This window comes from Nipponia nippon, unplaced genomic scaffold (assembly GCF_047370975.1).
Source record: "Nipponia nippon isolate SJK-2023a ecotype South Korea unplaced genomic scaffold, ASM4737097v1 scaffold_10, whole genome shotgun sequence".
NCBI lineage: Eukaryota > Metazoa > Chordata > Aves > Pelecaniformes > Threskiornithidae > Nipponia > Nipponia nippon.
Window position 1 is genome coordinate 5336741 of NW_028262291.1, and position 15914 is coordinate 5352654.

General features: G+C 36.8%; 1 protein-coding gene across 6 annotated transcripts in view; it reads left to right on the plus strand.

Annotated features, from left to right (window-relative positions):
* The window catches only part of NELL1 (neural EGFL like 1), a 299065-nt gene that overhangs the window by 163748 nt on the left and 119403 nt on the right, over positions 1-15914 (plus strand). The gene's annotated exons all lie outside the window — the stretch shown is intronic.

The window sequence follows — 15914 nt, forward strand, 5'->3', positions numbered from 1 at the left end:
GCCTGCCCTTTCTATGTTAGCTAAGAATTAGCAGGAAGAAGAGTATGGAGTGCATGTTCAGAGTTTCCTCTCATCTAACACCTGCGTGAATAAATTTGAGAAGTCCCGTACTGCTGCGTGAAGTGGTTCAGCTAGCCTCAGATGAAGGCGAGGAGGCCGACCTCCCACTTTTCCTCCTTCCCACAACCAAACTGAGCGTAAACTTGGTCTTCTGTCAGCTGAACTCCTGAAGAACAAATAATTAAAGTGGTGTAAGCTGGAAGGCCCGTTGTTGTGTACAATAAGCCTGGATGCCTTCCTACCCGAGATCTCTTCAGATAGCAGTCTAAAATCCATGATTATTGCTTGTTTTCAGATAAAATTAATTGCCTTTTTATTAGAACCTGGCATCTTGAACTGCAGTTGACCTCGTATTTATTCTCTGACAGCGAAGTTGGTTGCCTCAGAGAAAACGTAGGCCTCCCTGGAACTCTAATACATCATAGAAGGAATCTCTTTCCTTGGTTCCATCTAATGATCATTTTGTGCCTTGAACCATAACAATCAATCGTTTTATAATTAAATCCTAGCTTGTGAAACTATTCATGGTATTCATGTACATTAAAGGGATACTATTTTGAATATTATTGGACTTAAACTCAGTACCATCTAAAGTCTTTTATCAGTTAGACCTGTTCCGTAAAATGGCTGTTTCTATCTGTCCACCCTGATTTTTTTCCCATTTAATGTCACCAAGAAAGAGAGCCTTTTATATTAGTGTTGCGTAAGAGAGTTTTCTACACTCTGATACTCATTTTACATACCTTTGTCGTCGCTGCTATTCCTTTTTTCATAAGTACTGAGTAATCATAATCTTTTAAATCTTTTTATTCATTTCTTTAAAGAAAACAAATGGGACCTTCCAAGGAAGAAAGTTAAGTAGATACATGAGTATTATAGTGATCTTGGAAAAATAATCATTTTTATCACTTTCATGCTCCACAAAGAGGAGGATAATTGCTGCTATCTGTTTAAATCCTTCAAATGCTATTTGTTGGTGTAATTTCAGTTGGCCACAATACATTATTTTCAATGTCCTTGCATTTTAAGATCTAATATAAAAATGTGACTACTTAACAGATGATAAAAGTAAAATTGTGTCTGGAAAGGCAGTCAGGTTATTATGAAATATCTAATCTAATTAGATTAGGCGAACTCGATGCGACTTAAACCAGTCTGTTAGAAGCAACAGTCAAAGGAGAATAACAGCCAGAGACTATTTAACAACAACAACAATAATAATTACGGTCCTAAGATATTTCCATTTGAATCATTCAAGATCCTTCAAAACAAGAGTGCATTGAGTCCCTTAGTATTTTTGTGAATCGGTTACCTTAGTTTTACAATGAAGCACAGATCACGCACAAAATCGTATTGCAGTGATTTTTTGCTCCTGTAAATATATGTAAACTTCTCCTTTTTTTTTAATTTTTAATTTTTTTTTTTTTTAATTTTCTGTCTGTAACAGTTCAAATGATAACCCTTAAACTGCATGTAACTGCAGTGGGAGGGCAGGAAAGTTTAGCCTTAGGGAAATATCAATTTCAGACATTGTATAATGATGATGTCTACATTTTTTTCTGTAGTTTCTTGACATTTGTGAATTGGTGCAGACAAGGATGCTCCTGATTCTCCTCTGCTTTTTAAATGCTATCTCATCTTTCTTTTATAACAGCTGGAAAGAATACGCAAAACTTTGTAAGAATTACGGTCATTCTTGTAGAGACACATTCTTGCATTTTTTTGTGTTTTCAGTTAGCATACGAAGTATATGCTTTTGTTTTGCTTTACAGAAAATACTGTTAAATATTCTGTTCTAGTTCATCTCAATTTTCGTTCGAATTTATTCTTTCTGAGCCTCAATATTACCTCTTTTTTTTTTTTTTTTGTACTGAGTTGCATTTGTTACTCATTAGCTCATTTTTTTTTTTTTTTCCAGAGAATCTAAAGCTATTTGCATTCTATTATATTACATTCCATGGCCTTGTCCTCCTGTATCTTTTCTTACTGGCAAATGAAACTACTTTGTATCTTGTTCCCATGCTGCCTCCTCTTTCTGTGTACAGCTGATACAAATCTGAGTTATGAGGTTTCCTCCTTTGTACATGTAGTTCAGGACCACCCCATTTTCAGTTTTTTTTTTTTTTTTTTTCCTTTAGTGCTGTTTATCGTCTTTTAATCTGTTATATTTCTATGGCTGGCCCAATGGTTATCATACCAGCATTGATCAGAGATGTGGTGATCCCCTCCAGCCTAGACAGAAAATGAGAAAAGCCTGTCCCAAGATGAGGTGGTAATCCTGCTGTAGCTAATGATCCTTTTTGATAGCTCTATTATTATTATACAACCTACACTGTGACTTCTCAAACAAGAAATAGCACTCAGTGAACATCACAGAATAATAAATGTTTCTTTTTGAAAGGATTTTTGAAAACCTTACAACACAAAGTCACAGTCTGTAATAATGCCAAGTAAGTATTTCAAAGAGAATAAACCTAAAATATGAATCTTCCCCATTAATTGTTCAGAAAGAGAATAGAAAATAGGATCATGAGCCAAAAATTGTCAGTGTTCTTTGTGGTAGGAAGAAAAGATGGAAATTATTTTGGGTCTGGAACTAACCATTGGTTCACCCAGTCCAAATGTACCACTTTCCCATGGGTGCTTGGGCTAGTGAAGTTTCAGAGAAACACTGAAGTTAGCAAATGCCTTGTGTAGCTGACTCTTCACTACAGAATGCTACAGGCTAATCTTAAGCCATCATTTGTCCATGTTAAACATAGCCAATTTTTAAGATGTTTCCCCTTTATTGTGCTGCAGTTATTTATTCACATTTTTAGGTGAAAAGGAAAGGAGGGATCTCCTGATGCTTATTTTCTCTTTATATTCCCTCATGGTCACTCCTCCAGCAGAGACCTGCTGGTGTCAGACTATTTCTGAAGCACCATGTCTAGACACAATTCTTGTTGGAAGTAAGAATTTAATGCTAGGCTGCATTATGTGTTGTCGTTCAGGTCTCTCATAGGGTTAACTCAGCTGAACTTTTCTTCCTACTTTGCATGGCTGCTCTTTGTAAGCTCTTTGGAAATACGGCACTTTTGCCAGGGTTGGTACGGTCACTGGTGACAGGACTAGTGACATATCATTCATCTTTCCCAGTGTGAATACTTTTTAGGATGCCAAACATGTATCAACTAGAAAAGCTCTTTCTCGTTGAAAAAGATTACTTTCCTCTCATTACAGGAGAGTTAAAAGAATCAATACTGTAGATGTATAATTTTTCAGCTATAAGATTATTCCTGGTTGACCTTATCTTGCCTCTTGTTAAATATTTGAAACACATTTTTATCCTATTAATTTTCTAAACTGCATGTGAACCCAGTGAGGTGTGCCCCACAAAATGACTTCGTTGGGTTGTAGCGGTGTGAGGTATCCCATTGAAATTCAATTTGTGGTTCCAGGTAATTGTTTTGTTACACTGAGTTGTTTCACCTGTCATCTTCATGGTGCGGTCACCTAGGATGCAGGGTCAAATTAGTATCAAAAGAAATCCTTTTTTCTCCTTCCAAATTAAACTATTAATATTTAACTATTCAAATTACTATTAATTTTTAACATCTGAATTCACTGATCTCTTTCTGTGGCATTGGAGTGCTTGTGACTGTTACGCATAAGGATCCTGCTTCTGTCGCTGTAAGATGGAGATTAGATGGAGCTGACATCCGATCTGTATGTATGGGAGCTTGTGGCAGGAGATTTCCTCCAGGGAATTTATCACCGTGATGCTGCAGGCTCTGTCTGTGTGTTCAGGTTTTCTGAGGAGCAGTTAAAATCAAAAACTCCATAGTCTTCTGTGGGAAAAAGTTACTTAATTATTCTAATGCTAATTTAGTGCTGATTTCAGCACTTGTGCAACATGGTTCTGGGATCCTTTGGAAAGGCATATACCTCTTCTCTGCAACAGTATTTTCTGTTGTTCGCTGACATTTGTCACGTGTCACAGAAGTGACACATGAGACACCAATTGCTAATGACAGTGATTGGGTTTGAGCCCCTTAAATGAAAGATGTTAAAAGGTCTGGAATTATAGTCTTTATCAAAACGATGTGCAAGCAGTACTTACATCACTTTGTTTCGTTCCCCTGCCCTATAGGACGTGGGGGGCAAGAGGCAGGGGAGCCAGGAACCTCGTCTTTTCCACTCCGTATAGGGATGTTCTGCTAGCAAACAGTCAATGAAGACAGAAAATGCCTTTGCAGGGGTTAGAGAGAGTATCTAGAGCAGGAATATTATTTGATGTGTGAAGTATGTCTTCATTTAAATAATAAAAGCGTTTGATCTTTTTGTTTCTTGAAATTCTGTGAAGCTAATGTCTGAGTCTGTACCTCCTGACACCTTCTTCCAAACGATTTTATGGCGATTGTCTGTCTGATGCTTAACCTGTGACAATAAGTTTACATCCATCACTTTCCCGATGGGCTTTTGTCAGACTTGTTTCGGCCATTCCTTGTCTCATTAAGTGATTACCAGCAACCCCTTTCAAATTGTCTCTTGATTATTTGCTAGCTCTTGTCCATACGAGCTATCCCTGAGATGTCAGTGGTGTTCAGCATGTCGTAATGTTTACCTGCCACCTAACAGTGACAGATGTCAGGTTTTTTTTAGATTCTTACCTTCTTGTATCAAATGGTGCAAATATTCCAAATCCAGTCTCTTTCCCATTCTTGTCTGTTGGTAAAGAATTTTATGATACTAGATGAGTTCTGCATTGACAGAACACCTTTCTAACCATTGCTTTACAAAAGAGGTGGCAAAAGTATCTTAGTCACCAAGTCATATAGGCAGTTAATGAGAGAGAGAGGGGTGGAATTCAGATTGTGCCAGATGTTCTCACTCCTGCATCGTGCTTTCTCCTCTGGGCATGTTCTGGAGGAAGGTCTGGGTTCAGTTTAGCTAACAGCATCATTGCTCCCTTTTCTGAGCTGGAGTGATCTTTATAATCCTCCTTTTTTTTTTTCCCTGGAATATACGCTGGTATTAAATTTTCAGCAGCACAACAGCATGTGACAGGCACAGATACACGTGTTTTGTGGAGGTTGTTTCTTGTGAACGAGAAACTTGTTCTTTCCAAGTTCACCATTGCTTGATTCTCATTTCTCATTTTCTCTCGTTTGACTTCTGTCTCAATTTTCCTAGTGAAACAACCTACTCCTCCTCCTGGAGTTTCGTGCTTCCTTTGTGTTTTGTGGTCATTTAACCCCACTTTCTCTGTCGCGTGGGTGCATACATATGGATTTCTCTTGTCAGTATTAGGTACTCAAGCTAAGTATGGAGTTTCATTGTGCTGCCTTCTGTAAAGTGATTTTTGCAGACACTCCTCACACCTGGTGTTTTGCTTTCCTTCTTAATTAGCTCATGCTTTGCAAAGGCTGAATGCAGTATCCTAGTACCCGCAGCAGAGAGGCTTTGGGTAGCACTTTGTGAGTCAGCCACTGGTTAACACTGAAAAGGGAGCCAGAAAATGAATGTGACTTCATCCCCTAGAGGCCCCTGCCCGGAATCTCCAGTGTATTTCTGCAGTGCTTTCGGTGGTGTTTGATGATTTTAGGTACTTCAGGTTACTGCCTCTATCTTCCCTAAAATTATGTTTTAAGTTTTTTTGGAGAAAAGACACCTTTCTTGCATCATCTTTTTTTTTTTTTTTTTTTTGGAAAATCCTGTACTTCAATCCCTGTTTTTCTTGGATAGTAATACATGCTGCTTGTTAATACTTTTCTGTGACTGACTTTTTTAATGCGTTTGGAGCAGAAATCTTTCAGAGGAGAATTCCCTGTTTGAATGAACATCAACCAACCATGCGTTTTGTTCAGTCTCGTGGATGATATGTTTGCATATTTAAGTAACTTTTATTAATATTTGCTTAAGTGATGGAAGTGCAAAATAAAGTTGTACTGTCATTATCCTTTAGTAAGTTAGTTGTGAAAGCCTGAGCAATGCACAGCATATAAATTCTGTTTGATCTAGCTTTTGTCTCAGCAGTGGGATCTTCATACTGTGCAGTGTTTTGCTGATATAAGAAGGTATAGTCGCAGCCAAAGGAACTTAGGTTGTGATCTTGTCAGATCTCATAAGACAAGTATAGTCTATTGTGATCACTGTTATGGTAGAATATCTCCAGGGAAAAACATAGGTGCCTTAGGAAATTATGATGCAGTAGTTGCCATTTCTGCTTTCGAATCAAAATTGGTTCTGTGTGTTGAGAGTAAATATGATGCTGAAGTTGCGCTCTTTGAGCGGTAAAATGATTTGATTGCGTCCTTCCATGTAAAAATTCCATGGTATTTTTGTGAGGCTAAAGGAGTAAACTGAAAACTAATACACAGGAGGGACATAAAGAACCAGACTTACTTTTTTCCTTTTTGTTTTTTCTTTTTTTTTTTTTTTTTAAGTGCTGAGAACCCATTTGCCCTAGTTAAATGCATTGGGGGAAGTTAGGTTTTCAGCATTCTGAGAGATCAAACCATTTAGTAATTTAGATGACTAAATACTCTCTTAGAAGCCAGTTTTTAGACATCCATTTTTAAGAATCTTAGCACTAAACTGGTTTTGTGGGTGAACTGCAACTAGGCAAATATTCTGTTTACTTTCAGTAAGAAGCAACAGTCCATTTCTGCTCTGACAAAAGTTTAAAAAGACTGGAGTCCATCCTTTCTGCAGCATTTGCGTAATTAGAAACTCGTATATAAAACATAAAGGGGCTAGGTCTGCGGGGGAACCTAACGGCTCGACTCTTAACTTTCTAAACAGAAAACTGAGAAAACAATGCTAAGTCGTCTTCTATCAGCAGATCGACACATCTGTCACACATGTGGGTTCATTTAGAAACAATTTTACCTTACTATACTGCAAAAGAGTTTTGTGCAAGTTTGAAATGGGGTAGGTATTGCTTTTTGTAATTTTTTTGTATGTGGAAGTTAAAGCATCATGGAGTGCTGAAATCCAAAACTCTTTTGAACTTGTGTCACCAATACAAGTTCAATCAGCCGTGATGAAATGTTGGCTAAAAATTGCATCCAAAGGTCTATTTCATACTTTTTGTATTAATGATTTTGAGATTTCTGCAAAATAAAGCTTGCAGCTATTGTTGAACTGAAAATACCTGAAAGAAGAGGTTCTGATATCAACTTTATAAAATATGCAGCTTTCACAATTTTATGGGTAAAAAGCAGCCTGTCCTTTTAGATTAAGTTATATTGCTATATAAATAAATCAGTAGCTATTGCTTTAGGGTTTCTTTTCCGACACAGTGCAGGTACTTGGACCATATTCAACTTTTAATAACACAGAGGCAAAATAAAATTGTACCTTAAGATGTAATGGTAACAGGCATCTTTCCTGAAAACTGTAAATTAGGCAGTGGCAACTGCTAGACAAAGTCGCAGTTTTTCAGATTGTGTCATTATGTGTATTTCTTTATTTTCCTAAGAGAATGTCCTATGATTTAGAGAAACTGAGATCTTCATACAACTGTTTGGTGTTTCCCCCACCCGCACTCCCCCCACCCCCCCCCCCACCCCCCATTTCTCTCTCAATGTCACTGCTCCAGTCTAGCTGGAACTGTGTAATTGCTGTCTTTCAGTGCGGTACATCACATTGAGTTCAAGGCTTTATGTGCTCTCTGTACGAAGTTCTCTGCTTTGTAACCGTGTCAAGAAAAGCAATAACTACTTAGAGAAATTTGGAATAACTAGTGGTTTACAAATATACAAATCGATACACACAATCAAGGTGCCTCATAAAACTCCAATGCCTCGATGCTTAACTGGTTTGTGGAAAAGATAGGGATTGTATTAGAAGTTTAATATAATAATATATACATTAAAATATATAAAATATACATAATACAATAATATAATAATAAAGATGACCATATTGCTTAGCATGTTCCAATTAAAAAATACTGGTATGCATTATAATTCAGGCGTGAGAGTATGACCTGTGTTGTGAAGTACTGTGTTTGTGAGAGAGCGCAGGACAGAATGAGCTTCCAGCATATGGACCTGTGCTCTGACCATTGCACACAAGGCCATACTGTATCTTTTATGAAATCTGGAATTTCTTCTGGCTTCCTGAAATGAATGAATGAATAAATAAATAAGACTCTGGCATGCAGACCAGGTTACTGCAAACCTCTAGACATGCAGTGTATAAACTGGTCATTCTGGTTTATAAATCCAATAAGGAGAAACACTTTTAAGATGTTTTGGTTCTTGCAGATGAGGGTATAGCTATTTGCTCTTCAACACCACGTGTGTTTCCCATGTGTACAGCATTACATGGTTGTTAACTTTGTGAAGCATTTCTTGTTCCTCTGAGACTTTCACTTAATCATGGATATCCCCTAGTCTTAAAAATGGGTTTATATTGGGCTGTGTTTCATTAGAAATATGCTGCATGCTTCCTTCACCCTGTGCAAAAGTTTGCATAATGAGAGATTAATTCTGAGCTATAGGACCAAAAATGATGCTCCTATGCACTGTATTACCATTAAATTTAGGAATTACTCTGAGTCTGTAAGACTGAAAATGGGCAATCCTTTCTACTTAGTTTTAGTTCTGAAAGATCACCTGATCTTCATGGAGTTCAGCCTCAGTCCTGAAGACTAGGAGTGGTATGGATATGCCAGCTCTTTGCTCAGTGAGAAACTGTGCTTACAAAAGAGTTAATTGTTTTGGTGGTATGAATTTGCCAACTCTTCAAAGCATAAAGATAATGAAAGAGCTTTTTTTGACAATGGAGTGTGGTTTCTTCCTTAGTGGAATTTTTTCATTTGCATGTCTAAATCTGCAATATGCAGACCTCTCCAAACTCTTGCAAGGAATCTCTTGTCTAGATCTGGTCTGAATGGAATTTGATGCCTGTCTCCACAATTGTGCTCCACATCTGTCGGCAAGTCTTAGAATTAAAGATACACATTGCTCGTGACAAAGTTGCCTCAAATATTTTTGTTATGTGAGAAAGACATTGAGGTGGAAGATGGGGAAACTAATGGATTATTAATCCTCTAGCACAATCATACAAGCTGTCCTAGTGCGTAGTGTTTGCATACTGATATTTTTTCTTAAGATCACTTGTCAGCATTAGACAACTAGACAATACTGCATCCAAACGTGAATAATCTGGCTTTCAAAAAGAAGCCCACAAAGCTGCAGCAAAGTATCCAGTTTAAATTGAGAGTATGTCAGGTGGGATGCGATTTTATTATCAGCCTGCCTGTTTGTTAAGGATACATTCTGGAATTTCTGTATATGTCAATAGTGTTAATATTTCCTTGGTATATATGACATGGAAATTCAATGTCAAAAACCCTCTTGATACAGTGACTCTTCACACTAATAATCTAGTAGCTGTTCTTCTATATTAATAAAATGATTTTAATATCCTTCACTAATTTGACATGTCTACTCAAGTTAAACACACTGTAAGAGATTAGGTAAAAAAAATTTAAAGGTAAAGGAAACAATGGTGTATGCTTGCAGTGATTCTTGAATTTTCAAACGTTTGACCTAGTTTGTTCAGTGCTGTTTTTCTTTAATCTTGGGGAGCTTCTTATCAGGGTGCAATGTGTCCAAGCACAGTTTTTCAGGATTTCACTTTTTCAGTTTTTCCTCTTTTTCCTTTGCTTTCTTGTTTTCCTTTATAGTATTGTGTTCAGAAAACAATAAAATCGAATGTCTGTCTGCCCACTTTCTAACAAATGTTATATAGGCATTTAAAATATACGTGCAAATATTTTATAGCGTGCTAGCAAGAGATCCACTTCATCTTTTTGGTTCTCCTCTTGCAGAAAACAAATGCAATGTTACCGTCAGCAAGGCTACCTATTATTCATCTTCATTTAGCTAAAAAGAAACATTTTTATTGTAACAATTTAGAATTTCCTATCACTGCTCAGTGAACTCATCTCATGGAAATTCAAATGGGTACTATTGGTAGTTGTTCTTACAAAGCAGCGAGGCAGAAGAGGGTTGGAGTATAAAGTACCTTTCCCTTGGTTAAAAAAAAAAAAAAGAAGAAAACATATATATGTATATATATATAAATGCTCTAAATTAGCCATTACCATTCAGAGAAGAGATACTGGAATTATTGCAGATAGTTCTCTGAAAATGTCAGCTCACTGCTCAGCTGTGGTCAAAGACAAGCAGAATAGCGAGGTCCTTTGGGAAGGGCATTGAGAACAAAATGAAAAATATTATTATGCTATTGTATAAATCCATGATGTTCTGGTGTCTTGAATCCTGTGTGCAATTCTGGTCTGTCAGTCTCAAAAACTGAGGGGATGACGTGGAGCCCTTCAATGCAAGAGGAGACGTGGTAGAGCAGAACCCCTTCAGATTGTAGAACTGGATACATCGTATGTGTGCTTGCACACATGCTCTTTAGGATGCTTATAATGTGAATAGCTGCCAGCAAAAGGTCTTGTGCTGATACAAAAGAAAATTTAAAATGTATCTGATAATTTATTAATTTTGAACGGAACCTGACTTTTGCTTTTATGCATTGGGTTTATTCACATAATTTAGAGTATAATATGAAAAACGTATTTAACAAGACTGAGTGAAGGCAAAGACAGAAAGTGTAAACTGAATTGAGTACTAAAAAGGGTAGATCATCCAAACTTAACAGCAAATGCTTCTTCCTCGACTGTTCAAAAATAGTTTCAACTCCATACACTTCAGATTTCTGTATGTTAAATTAAGGTAAGCGTTAAAGGGAAAACAAAAGCTCCTTATGAAAAACATTGGCTTATGAAATGTTTTGTGTACTACAAATGTTTCTGGAAAAATTTATGTCCTCTTCTTTATAGTGCATCTTTTTGCCATTCATGGTTCTTGTTATTTCTGTCCATATATGTAACATGAGTGGAACTTACGGGATTCATAGGAATAAGGATCATTAGTAAGGTCAATTTTTTGGCAATAAATAATGAAGTCTCTATGTACTGGAACAGAATATAGACATTTGCATTCATCTCTGCTTTCTGCTTCTTGCTGAGGGGAAATAAAGAAGGCTGAGCATCTCGGTGCAGAAGGCATGAGTTATGAAGACTTCACTCACTGAATGTTGAAATAATACCAACTGTTGTACAGGTGTCATTATTGCCCACGTTTGCATTCTGGCCTCTTTAGGATGAGACAATAGTTTTAGTCTGTTTTCCCCTACATATATCCATATATTGTGTTAGTTATGATACACATTAAGTGCATGAATAAGATTGCATTGGTTTTGTTTATGTTCTTCTAATACATGACTACAAATAAGATTTCACTGTGTTGTGAAAATCTAAACTAAACCAACTAATAATTAAAGTTGAAATTGAATCACTGAGACAAATCTCAGGGATTCTTTCTAAACACCAGTTTAGGAACACGAACTTATTATTTTGCTACATTGGTTTCTAGACAGTTCTGGGCAGATCTGTTTATTAGAATAAATTAGAACAAAATAGAATAAAAAGAATAAGCATGGCTTACATTAGTAGTTTATTTTATAAACTTGATTGTAGATAGGTGAATGTGGCCAAAATCTAACCAGGTGCCAGAAAACCAAAGAAACAATTTTATTTTATAATTCAAAAGGAAATATTCAACAGGTTTTATTCTGAGAGGCAACTGCATGTGCATTCAGAGTTTTATATTTGAATTAAATCTCACTATTTCTTCCTAATTACCCGAGAGTAGTCTAAATAATTTCATGTTTAACACCAGAATCTGTTTGTTGTGTCATAAATTACAATAGCGTTTTAGTTTCTTATTAAGAGAACAGCAAATCTTATATTTCTGCCAGTATTTGTATGTTTATATGCTCATAAGGATAAAGTTGCAGCATATCCTTATGGCAAGGAACAGAGGGGCTTTTCTGTTCTGCGCCCTGTTCCTTCTTCCAGTTTCCTTGAGGGAACGGGCAGGGTGAGCTTGGATGACTGAAGTTCAGAATGGGCAGTCTCTTTAAAAGCTATCCCTTTTGTTTCATCAGAACTTCTTATGAGCTGAAATCCTGATTCCGTTAAGTCCACGAGTCTTCCTAAATTCAATTTTTTACTCTCTCATTTTTAAAGCCTTAGTTATTACATAGACATTTGAATCCTAATGCCATGCAACAAAGCGTTGCTTCTTTTTAAAAGTATCTGCAGAGATGGCTTTCTCCTTTCTGAGTTTTCAAAGACCATTGCTTAACTGTTGCCAGATAGCTAATTAATTTTACATTAGGGCACGCATTCTATACAAATGGCCTCTGTATTAATAACCAACGGTAGCATCTGATGACCTTGCTATTCCATAAGTGACTTGTCTCTCTATTGTAAATCTTTTGGTGTATAGAAATGTTTGCTGCATTTGTGGTTACATACCCCAGAAGCAGACTGTTATTGCAACAATTTAGAGAACAATTAAGATTTCCTTTCAATGTCGTAAAAATAAGAATAAATAGAAGTAGTCAGAATCTTTGCACGATGTTTTCCAAAGAGGAATGTTTTATTATTAAAGTATGAAGGCTTTGAGGAACTAATGGAAGAAAATCCTTACAATAAGAAAATTGTTTCCCTCTTGTAAGCAAGTTTAAATTGGGGCCTTTTCTTGCAATGAGAAGTGAGAGTAGCTATGGTGAAAGACCATTCAATGGGATATGTCTCCAGTAATTGCATTCTAGTGTCGGTCCTTTTTCGAAGAGCAGCCTTATTTAAAGAAAATAAAGGTAAAAAGGTCGACACTTGCTGAAAAATAAATCCTGTGTCAAATGTACCTTTTAGAAATTATAAGTTTGAAATCCATTACGGGCTTTTGAACTGTGCAAGGGAAAGCTATCCTGATCTTTACAGTTAGTTATGACTCTTGACCAAAAGGTTCTTAGATTGAAAATATATAGCAAACAACACATAGTAAAGCTATGGCTCTAATTTTCTATTAAATATTTTAGACAAAGTGTACAATACAAATACTTGAGTTATTCCAAGCATGTACAGAAAAGAAAAAAAAAAAAGAGAGAAAGCTAAAGCAAAGTAGATCCTACCTTTAGAGCCCACACAAATCCAGTAAGTGCAATGGTGTTGTCTCTTTCAGCATGGGAAAGCAGAAGGATCCTAGAAATTCTGTAGTACCTCTGAAAAATGCATTTAAAAAACCATACACAAAAAATAACAGGCAAAGGCCACCTTCCTCTTGTATAATGAATACAAAAAGATTTTATTGAAAAGATCTCTTTAGTAAAAATGTGGATACTTATAATACCCCAAATTTCAAGAGTATAGAAATATGCTGGTTTTTATTACTGACAGTTCTTCTGATGCTAATTGTCAGAGCTGCCTAGAACCTTTCACAAACACTTCATGTACATATGAATGGAGAAAATTTGTATTTACCTATAATTGTTTATTTATAAGTTTAGGTGTTTGTGCCTCAGTATTTATAAATACATGACAAACAAATCCTTTTTCTACTTTGCATGTGTTCTGAATTATTTTTATGTGGTGGTTTTTACTTACAAACAGTTTTGCAATATGGTGTGGGTGGCTTTATGCAGAATGCATTACCTCAGACAGACACAATCTTTGTATGGCACCTCGCCCCAGCGCTTTTCCTACTGCATTCTTCCAGTTCAGTTTAGCCCAGAACAGAAGGTATTTTTGAAGTATCACAAAGCAAAAGTAGTTATGCGATTCCTCAGTAAGATTAGGCTAGAAAAATAGGGATATGGAAGATTTGACAGAAACATGGGTGCCTGAAGGTTGCTGACTTTTTTGTGCTTGTTTGAATATTCTTATTTATACTTCACACTGAAGTGATCAGCCATGAGCAGGGTTCCATATTAATGGTGGAGCAGCTGGAATGCTTGCTCGTTTGAGGTGTGCGGGAGCTGCTACAACCTGCACATGCTTTAACTTCATTAGCCTAAATAGGTAGCTGTGTCTTGAAGAAAGCTAAAGGTCTGTTTAAAATTTAAGCCAGTGGCTTCACAGCTGAAATGCATCATGATTGATTATTCTGCTGTGGCTGAAGGTGTAGCTAATACAGCTATTAGCAGAGGCTTGACCTTTTATAGTGACTCTTCTCTTGGCAGGAGTGGAGTTCAGTTGTGTTCCAGGTCTCCTGCTGCCTCAGGTATTATTCAACTGTTGCTTTTTACATATGTACATGGTAGATGTTGGCTGCTGATGTTGCAGATGTTGGTGTGCTTTTTGCTTGGTTGGAGTCCATCTACCTTGAGCACACAAACCAGTATGGGGGGATGCAGTGTGGTCACAGCTCTCTCCGTGATCGTCTGGTAATTGTGCTTATTTCAGCAGTTTCTTATTAATTTCATGTTATTGAGACTTTAACAGGAAATGGTCTGTGTTTTCCCATTGTACTGTAACTAGCTGCTTCTCTGGGATTTCAGGAAAAATGAGAGATTGTGTGTGCCCTAATATCAATGTGCTTACAGATCAGCCTGTGTTTTGGTATAAGATGGTTTTCTGCGATTTGTAGGATGCATTGGTGCTTCTTATAATAGGATGTGCAACTAACCATCTACTTGAAACTATTTTCTGGTGAATTAACTTTGCTTTTTATGTGGTTGTTATTTCTGTGAGGTCGTGTAATATTAAAACGAATTCTGTCAGGCAGCTCCTGAGTATTCTAATCATCAAGATCAACGTATTTTTATTAGGTCACCTGTGACAAAGCAGAGATAACTACAATGCTTATCTTCAACCACTGTGCACGTGCCGTCACGTAACGCTACCCACGTATAAGCATCCGCGTTCCCAGACCCGTAGTGCTATCAGAGTGGACCTCTGTTCAAGTTGATGCAATTTCAGTTGCCTGAGGCAAGTAGTTAACCAGGGTTGACTTTCCAGTGACAGCTTTTTCAAATAGAAGTTTTCTGTAGAGATTTCGTTTTAAAGGTCCTAGTTCTTCAGAACTGAAGCATTGCTTAATGTATGCGTAGAGGACACCCACAGTTGATGCATGTTATGATTCCACAGTCATGCAACACAGGCGGCAGAGATATGTTTTTGTAAAAGGATGCCTAATTTCTTACCAGTGATCTTTCAAGTGCTTTTGGAGGCTGATGGCTATCCTCAGATAAAGGCTGAGGAAAGAATGAACTTTATAGTCATTGCTTCACAAGCTGCGCGGTTCAGCTGTGAACTCAGAAAATAAAGATACTCTTGAGGATTTGGGAAAAGTTCATGAAAGTTTTTGGAAATTCTAGAAGGTTTTTATGCAGAAGGAAAATGTTAGGTTTAAATGTGTAGTTTGCTGGCCTTAGCTGTAGCTTGGTGTCTAGGAAACAGGGACAGGTGAGCTGAAGCTTCAGACATGATGTGTCCTTTCATACCTCATCTCTGCTTGCAGGAAAAATAAATTAAGTAGAAGGTAAACCAGCAGTTGATATTTGATTCTTTCTTTTTTGCAATAGAAGATTGATATCCTTTGATTTTCTGTAAAATTGTTAGTATTTGAGGATTTCAAAAGAATGCCAAATACTTAAAAAAAAAAAAAATCTTGTAATAGTCTCTTTTTATACAAGGAAACAAAAGCACAGAAAAGTAACCGATCTCTCTGGCTTTATCAAAGACAAAGCATGGAATAGTGGCGGCAATAGCCAGGATTCCTGAGTAACAGAAATACTAATGCTGAAGACAATTTACAGAGATTTCATAAATAAGCTAACTTGTCTGTAAGCAAAGAATGGTGCTGCTGTTGGAACTGTTCTTTTGAAATGGTACCTTTTTCTTGAAATGGGTATTAATAATCCAGGGGAATGAGCGTTGGGTCAAGGAATTGTATTCTGTGGTATTGTCCTCAGTAAGCCTGCGGGTTCTTTTTGTC